This window comes from Heterocephalus glaber, unplaced genomic scaffold (assembly GCF_053883595.1).
Source record: "Heterocephalus glaber isolate CG9 unplaced genomic scaffold, H.glaber_assembly_v1.0 deba00001072, whole genome shotgun sequence".
Taxonomy (NCBI): Eukaryota; Metazoa; Chordata; class Mammalia; order Rodentia; family Bathyergidae; genus Heterocephalus; species Heterocephalus glaber.
Window position 1 is genome coordinate 5,434,352 of NW_028258189.1, and position 9,215 is coordinate 5,443,566.

At 42.7% G+C, this 9,215-nt stretch overlaps 1 pseudogene; it reads right to left on the reverse strand.

Annotated features, from left to right (window-relative positions):
* Positions 1-470: 470 nt before the first annotated feature.
* LOC101714038 (thioredoxin reductase-like selenoprotein T pseudogene) lies at positions 471-1,058 on the reverse strand (annotated as a pseudogene).
* Between the last annotated feature and the right edge of the window lie 8,157 nt (positions 1,059-9,215).

Here is a 9,215-nt window from a genome sequence, read left to right on the forward strand (position 1 = left end):
TAATTGAACATGGCCAAATTAAGAGATGTCTGATAAACTTTATAAAGTATTTGGGAATGTCAGCTGTATTCCCCAAAACATTGACTTTAAACTATAAAAAAACAAGAATTAATTTTAAAAAGCACAACAGACTTAACAGACATCTTGAGAAAAAAAACTGTAATTCAATTTCTCCTTTTTTAAATATGACTGAGGAAAAGTTATAAGTAGTAAAAACATTAACTAGATGAATGGGGATAAGGGAGTATACAGTATTATTGCACTCCATGAATGTGCAGAATTCCAAAATGTGCCAGCACTGAAAAATTATCTTGCATTGAGGTTTTCCAAGAGGGACAACAAGGCTGCCAAAAAAAGAATCTGGTCTGTACTAATAGCTTGCTGTCTTCAGTATAGGCCTTCATGATGGCAGTCACACTGCTCTTTCAAAAATTCCTTAATGTAAAGGTTTTCAGTGCTGCTAAGTGGGGCTATGATTGATGATGTGGGATTGAATCCATATGCACATTGAGCTTCATTTCATTGTCAAGAATTTGAACAAGTTGTTGCATGGACGGAAGATGACCAGATTCCAGCTTAGACCACACAGGTACATCCTTTAAAGTTATCTCAAATGCACCTGTTGACATACACTGGTTCTCAATCATGTTGCTCAAGAAGAAAACCATCATACATGCATAGACCTTATTTTCTTGGCCCCACTGCCAGATGCTTGGTGCTTGCATGCCAAAGAACCCAAAAGGACCCTTGCCAACAATTATTAAGCCTATTAATACTAGTTTGAAGATTGACAGGAAAGATGCTATGTGTCTATAAATTGGTTGTGGGAGGTAATTCTCTCCTTCAATTCAGATGTCTGGGTACCGCTGGCTAATAACCCTCATGTACTCCTCAAACACCCACATATAACCTCAGGAAACACAAATCTGGAACGTGAGCAGTGGCCCCGTGGTGTACTGCATCTTCAGTCTCTTGCTAGGCACACTGCCCAGATTGCCCGACACCCCTCTCCTGACCACTGCTGATGTTGCCATCAGAAGCAGCAGCAAAAGCTTCATCTTAACTGAGACAGCCACTTCGGCCGCCTTCTCTCTGAGACTGCAGCCAGCCCAAAGGCAATGTGTCTTTTACTCTAATAATTTTTAAAATTTAAACACCATGTATTTTTTTTTTTGGTACTGGGGATCGAACTTGGGCCCTTGTAAAAACCATGTATCTTGATCACCTCTTGGCTGTGTGTGTATTCAGATTTACCCTAGTGTGTATATCTTGATATTTGCCCATGTGTGCATATATGTATGAATGTGTACATCTTTGTCTATAGCTATGTATTTGTCAATGTTTGTGTGTACCGCTATTGGGTATATGTGTGTTTGTGTGTGCGTGTGCATAGGTCCATACACTATATGTCTATTAAACTATCTGAATATTTATTCATGTATATACTCCCAGATGTCTATTTTTGTAGATGTGAATTTGAACTTTTATACACCAACGATATGCCCAGTACAATGCAAATCTATGCAGAATTGCATATTCATGTACACTTCCATACATACATGTGCTTATAAATGTGAATTTCGTCTTTTCCTCAGCTGCTCATATATAGCACAATATGTATTTGAATCTATGTAAATCTACATACACATGTATAAGTATGCACCCATGCAGACCCCGGAATGTATTTGTGTTTGGACACACGAACTTGATGTTTTCCTCTCCTGGGATTTTGGAAGTTTCTCATCATCTCTTGACACGGTGCCGTGTTGCCTGAGATTTATGGATGTGCGTATTTAACGGGTCACAAGAAACACTCAGCACTTGACTATAAAGAGGGCCTCGGGGCTGATGATTCTGCCTAACTGCCTAGGTTAATCCCGGCTTTTTGGAACACGTTTCCGGTGCAGTCAAGGTCCACATCTGGATGTAACCCCTTCGTGAGTAGAGGTAGCATTGGTGTATGTGTTTGTGGGTGTGCGTGAGTGTGCCCAGAAAAGAGAGGGCAGCCTTAGTGTATTAAATGCTTTTTCTACATGCGGGTGAAACCCAACATAAAACGTGAAGCATGTGAGTATAGGTATATACAGAAAGACAGGAGACAAAGCAAGAGTCAGAAGCAAACGGGACAATGTGGGCATGGGGCCACACTCCTGTCATGTCAGCACTCGGGAGGCTGAGATAGGAGGATTGCTGTGAGGTCAAGGCCAGCTGGGCTACATAGCGAGTTCCAGACCCATCTGAACTGCATAGGGAGACCCTGCCTCAAAAAAAAATCCAAACCCAAATCAATAAAAATTTTAAAAATAAGCAAACTGGACAAACTAAAATCAACTCCTGGCAAAACATAAGAGCATCGAGGATCCTCCATCTACTATGAGTTTAAAATTTTATGCAGGCCAGCACAAGAACAAAAACGCAGCTGCTCTTTGGGGAACATGTACCTCTTTTGAAAGTGGCAGTGCATTTTATTGATCGGGAACACACAGTGTTGTCAACTGTGGGGCGTGTTACAATGCCCAGCAATATCCTTCATTTTTTGAGTCCGCGTTTGCAGCACAGCTGCATTCCTTTTTCATGCCCTATTCCCTCCCCTCCCTCCATCCCTAGCTCCACTTCCCTTTTGCAAAATATCTGTCTCCATATTCCCTACTTTCTTTCTTTCATTTTGCGTGTTAATGTATTTATATTTTGGGTTTCTCCTATAATAGAAGCCACGTGCTATTTAATCTTGCATGTCTGCTTTATTCTTCTTCACGTGATGCCTGGGAATATTTTAAATTCTAAGAATCTGTGATTTTTCTGAAATCTGCTACCTGGAGAGCTAAAGTATGCCTCACACCCACCCCATCCTGCATCTTAAATCTGGCAACTTTCAGGAGGAAATCTTTTGCAAAAATCACAGTTTTGGCTGCAAACACTTGGCCCCTACAATAACACAAAGTGCTGCTTTTAGTATTGAAAACCTGCATGTCAGTAATTACACATTAAACCAAAGAGAACGGAACATGAGAAGATCTCAGACCAGCCGCCCTTAATAAAGAATGCTGTTTTCCTAGAGAGAAATTCCGCTATGTTTCCAGCAGGGCTATTTCAATGGAAAGAGTTTAAGTATAGATTTCTAATTTCCACAAGGTGCGCTTTTCCAATTTTTTTCCACCCGATAGGAACAAAGTTTTTCTGTTCTGGTTTTTTTTTGTTGTTTTTTTTTCTTATTCTTTACTTCCTTTCAATTTCATGAGTGTAGGTAACGGTTTTAACCTAGAGTCAATAATCACCCCTACATAATGAGTTTTTAATGGTCACCATTTATCCAATAATGTAGGCTACGGCCAAGTTCTGTTTTCCCCGGATTTCGTTATTTTTAACTACTAGGAGAGACTTGCTGGAGAAAGCTGCAAATAGCCCTTTGGTACGATAGAGAGTCAAAGTGCCAAACCAGACCTGCTTTCATTCTGATTATTAATGCCTGGTACTGGTGCGAGTTAATAGGATTCCAGGGACATTTCCGTACATGCGCATGTAGGTCATGGATTGCGCTGATCTGTTTTCTTGGGCAGGGGGTGCTTGCTTGATTGTTTTGTTTTAGTTCCCACACATGAAAGAAAACACGTAATACTTGTTTTTCTGTCTCCTTGCTTCATTTAACTTGGTAGGTTCAACCAACCTCAGCATTTTACATACAATAAGCCATGCTGCCATTTTTTCTTGGACTGTCCAAATAAAAGGAATACTTTTGCTGTTGAAGAATCCCAGTTGCAGTCAGGAGAGAACAGACGGCCAGGTTTCTACTCTCCGCTTTCAGAGGCTTTCAGGGACTTTGGCTTCACCTGCCTGGCTGCCTCGATGTCCCGAGTGGACTCAAAACGGTGACCTTTCCCGGTCATCTTGACCTTGCGGAGGAGCCGGGAGTCGCACGGTGCCAGATGCGGTGACTCGGGTGGCGGAGGACACAGCGTCGTGTGTTTCCGAGCTGCCTTTCCGCTGGACGGCGCTCAGCAGAGCAGTCACCGTGTTTGATGTTTGTGATCACACCTGGTGAAGCCCTCAGGAAAGAGGCCTCCAGAGCGGCTGCGGGATCGGCCAGGACGGACGGTGGGATGGGTGTGTCTGAAGCGAGGGCAAGATTTTGAGGGCCATGAGTCTTTTAATGCCATTCATTTTTTTTTAATGTCCACATATTCTGATCACATTCTGTACATATATAAGAACCTCTATGCACAATTCGCCCCTGTTTTTGTTGCTGGGCATTGAAGCCAGGGCCTCATATTTGCTAGGCATATGTCTCCACCAGTGGGCTACATCACAACTCCTTTTATAAATTTTTATTTTGAGACTACATCTTCCCACATATGTGACCTGGGCTGACCACAACCTTGTGATGATCCTCCTGCCTCAGCTTCTACAGTGGCTGGGATTACAGGCATGCACCAGAAAACCTGGCAATATTTAGACGATTTCTCTTGGGCCTACACAAGGTATCTGTTACGCATCCAGAAACAGAGACGTTATTTTTTAGGATGGGGTCCAGTCCTGAAGAAATCTCCTTGGTCCTCTGAACTCAACTTTATTGGAGACAAATGTGCATTGTTACACTGTAGCTTCACCTGGCCATGTGATACGTTGTGTCCAACACTGCAGACCTCCAGGACCAGCAAAGATATCCCAGGAAGTCACTTTGCAAGATGACTGTAAAATGCACGTACTGCAAACATGTACTAATAAAAAAAATTTAAAATATCCCCAGTAAGGAAAAGACTACAGGGTTATTAATTAACTTGGGATTAATTAATATTGACCAGTATATCACATGGTCAGGCCCGGAAGGAAAAGGGTCTCCCACAAACCATCCTCACAGGGAAACCTTATTACCTGCAGGGCATGGTGGTGTACGCCTGTCATCCCAGCACTCTGGAGGCTGAGGCAGGAGGATCACCTCGAGTTCAAGTCCAATTTTGAGACCCTGTCTCAAAAACCAAAAGCAAAACAAACAAAAAGCAGAAAGCACACTACCTACTAACTTCACCAGCAAAAGCAAAGACTCATGAGGCTTCCAAAGTTATTCGAGGAGGTCCCGGGAGGGGCTTGGAGCCCTGCCTTCATCCGGAGCTTCTCTCCGCTGGTTGGCCAAACAGCCTGAGGCTCCTCGGCTGTGTTCTGGTTCCCGTCCATGGCACGGTGAGGTCCGGGGAGGGACTTGGAGCCCTGCCTTCATGCAGCGCTCTGCTTAGCCGCGTGGGCACCTGCAAGGCCCAATTGCATATCTTCCTCCCCCACCCCGCCTTCTGGCTCTTCAGCTACCTGGTCCCTCACTACAGAGGCACAGGGGATTATACTTCACACAGTTAAATGTGAAAGATTAATAACTACCACAAATTGTCATTTTCTAAGCTGCGCTTGATGCTAAGGTATTGCTGATTGTAACATTTGGCCTAACATGTTGTGATTGATCTAATCCGTTTTCCTTCCTGGTATAAGGAAAATAAAATAGCCTCAGAGTCATTAGAGCCTCAAAACCTAAACACAAGCCATATCTGGAAGACACCTCTGAAAAGCAATCATTCCACAAGGGTTTTAAACACAAGCAACAAAGATACCTGCATGAAGCAATTTTGAAATATCAACCCAGGAATTAAACCAAGGACAGTACCAAAAATAAAAATGGGAAGACATTTAAGCAAGTCACAAACACAGACTTCCACCCAAAAAAAAGCAATTTCTGGGGGAAATGAGGTAGAAAAGTCGGATAATCAACCACCTGGACACCCTGAACTGATAACACAGGAAGTAACAAAACAGATACATGAAGCTCTAGAAAAATTCAAAGCAGAAATAATCTCCCAGATATCCGCAGGGATGGTGAGCAGAGCGAAAGACATGATTAGAGGCTCTAGAACAGAAACTGATTAAAAAAAAAAACTAGATGAGCTCAGAAACATGCTGGAAGCCAGGAATGCCCAGCATAAGAAAGAAATGGAAACCATGATCGCCCAACATAAGAAAGAAATGGAATCCATGAAACAGATTCAAACAGATATTCAGGAGATTAAAAACTCCACTGAAAGCATGCAGAGCAGACTAAGAGAATCTGAAGACAGAATATCAGATATAGAAGACAGGATCGCAGTTAAGGACCATGAAAATACAGATTTCTTAAAGATAGTAAGGGACCATGAGAAATCAATCCAACAGCTGCTAGATGGCGCAAAGAAGGATAACATAAGACTGATAGGAGTCCATGAAACAACAGGAGAAAGTACAATTGACATAAAAAAAACTGTTCACAGAAGTAATAGTGGAAAACTTCCCAGACAGAGGTGGAGAATTGGACACACAGATAAGTGAGGCATATAGAACTCCACCCAGCCATGATCAAAAAAAATCTACACATAGGCATATAAGATCCCAGAAACCTAACAGAAGAATTCTACAGGCAGTTAGAGAAAAGAAGCAAATGACCTACAAAGGAAAGCCCATAAGAATCACGACAGACTTCTCAACACAAACCCTCAAATCAAGGAGAGCCTGGAGTGAAGTATTTCAAGCCCTAGAAGAAAATAACTTCCAACCTAGACTGTTGTACACTGAAAAATTATCTTTCAAAATCGATGGGGAAATTAGATATTTTCACAGCAAAGAACACCTGAGAACTTTCATGAACACCAAACCAGCACTCCAAACAATTTTAAGCAATATCCTAGAAAAAGACAATGAAGGTCACAGTTCCATGAGGCCCAGCAGAGAGAAGGCACCACACAAGGTAAGACACTAAAGGGAAAGGGGGACAAATAAGAAAAGAGCCAACAACAATAAAACATCATGTCAAGAATGAGTCAGCATCTCTCAATTATAACTGTCAATGTTAATGGCCTCAATTCACCAATCAAAAGAAATAGACTGGCAGAATGGATTAAGAAGCAAAACCCAGCAATATGCTGTATACAAGAAACACACCTAACTCAAAAGGAAATCCATAGACTGGAAGTAAAAGGATGGAAAACAGTTCTCCATGCAACAGGAACCCAGAAGAAAGCAGGCATAGCAATCTTATTTGCAGACAAAGTAGATTTCAAACCAAAACTAATTAAGAGAGACAAAGATGGCCACTACATCCTTGTGAAGGGAACAACCCAAGAGGAAGAGATGAAAATCCTAAATATATATCCACCAAATATGAATGCCTCCAACTATACAAAACAAATATTTTTGGACATGGAAAACCAAATAAGCACTAGCACAATTGTAGTGGGGGATCTCAAAACCCCTCTATCACAAATAGACAGATCATCTACAAAAAAAATTAACAAGGAAATTCTAGAACTGAACCAAGCTATTGAACAAATGGACTTAAGAGATGTTTATAGAGTGTTCCACCCCACAATATCAGAATACACATTCTTTTCAGCTGCACATGGGTCATTCTCATTTTCTATTGTTAATTTTTGTTTAAATGAAAGCTTCACCCATATCAGCAGCTGTAGACAGCTGATTTTCTCAACTTCTGCTGCACTTGGTTCCTTAAAAACAAGAGGACTGACCCTTGGGACTGAAGCACCCTTTAGCTTCTTAGTACTTCCAGTTCACTAGGCCCAAAACTATGCTTCCATTGTCCGGTAAATTCCTAGCTTCCTTATCTTGGATTTAATCAACCATAGATAAAAAGTCTTTGGCAAGAAAAAAGCTTACATGGAAGAGAAAGAGAATGACAATGACAATGAAGAGGAGGAAATAAGAGAAAGGCCAACCTTGAAACTGCTAGGAAGGGATTTTTACAAAGTTAATAGCCTGCATCCATGGACCCAAACTCCGGAGATTCTGCAAAACAGCCATGAGCCTTTAAAAGCAGTTTCCTCTGACTGATGTCAGGAGAAATCAGAACCTTGGCATAGGAGTTGGATTGGCCATGCCACTGTCATCTTGAAGGTGCAGGATGGAAATCACCAGAGGGAAAGACATGGGGCTCCTCACTGACAGCTAAGCAAGAAAAATCGCAAGGACCTCAGTGTTACAGCTCCATGGGCATGAACTCTTCCCGGGACGTGAGCCAGACCTCCGCCCACAGGTCACACAATGGCACCTTGGTCCCTGGAGGGGTGGGAGATCCTGTCTCAACTCTTTCATCATCGTGGCCATCCCGCACACTGGGAGGCAGTGCAGGACCTGACAAGATGTGATTGCTCCATATAACACTTTCAGCCTCCGAAAGGGTGAGTGAAATAAAACTCCCTTCCTCCTAGAATACCCAGGATAGGAATGCTCATCAGCTTCCTGTTACTGTGACAAAGCGCCTGAGACCCGTAAGTCATAAAGGGGAAAGCTTTACTGTAGCATGTGGCTGGGTTTCCCCATTGGTTTTGTGCCAGTGCTGGGACACATCATGACAGGGTCTTCCACACAGTGGAAGAAATGGCTGAGCTCATGACAGCCAAAGAAAAGTGGAAACAAAGAACAAACTGAAGTCCTGGTATCCCCCTTAATTAAGCCCACACCCCCAATGACCACACGTTGTCCCCCTACCTCCTAAAGGTTTCATGGCCTCCCAATTGCTCCCCTGATTGGAGCCCAAGCTTTCAATAACTGCAACTTTGGAAAATAGTCCACATCTAAGCTACAGCAATCATATTTTACAGCAAGAGAAAATCAACTAATATAAACTTGAATGTAGATATTGCCTCAAAGTATTCACAAGCAGATCTAGTCCTCATAATAATTTGATTTCAGCCTCACACATACCACTAGAAAGGACTCTGCCATACTCTGCTGGAGTTCTGAGACATAGAATGCTGAGCTTACAAATGGGTGCTGATTTAACCCAACAAGTTCTTGGAACTTCCGATGGAAAGTGGTATACACTCATTGTGACTATCACATGTGTCACTCCATAGATACTTTGAGAATAATCCTTGCTATGGTTTAGATCTAGGATGTCCCCTCAAAAGGCTCCAGCTTTGAGAGGTGGATCCCTTTAAGAAGGTGACTGGATCATGGGGCACTGTGTTCATCAGCAGGTTCATCCGTGAATGAGTTCAAGGGTGAATGTGCAATAGGAGGTGGGGCCTGGCTGGAGGAGGTCACTGAGGTGTCACCTGGAAGGTGAGATCTTGTCCCAGCTCCTCCCTTCTCTGCTTCCCAGCCACCACGATGTGAGCATCTTTCCTCCTCCATGCATGTCTGCCATGCTGTTCCTGCCTTGGAGCAGCCAACCATGGACTGAACCC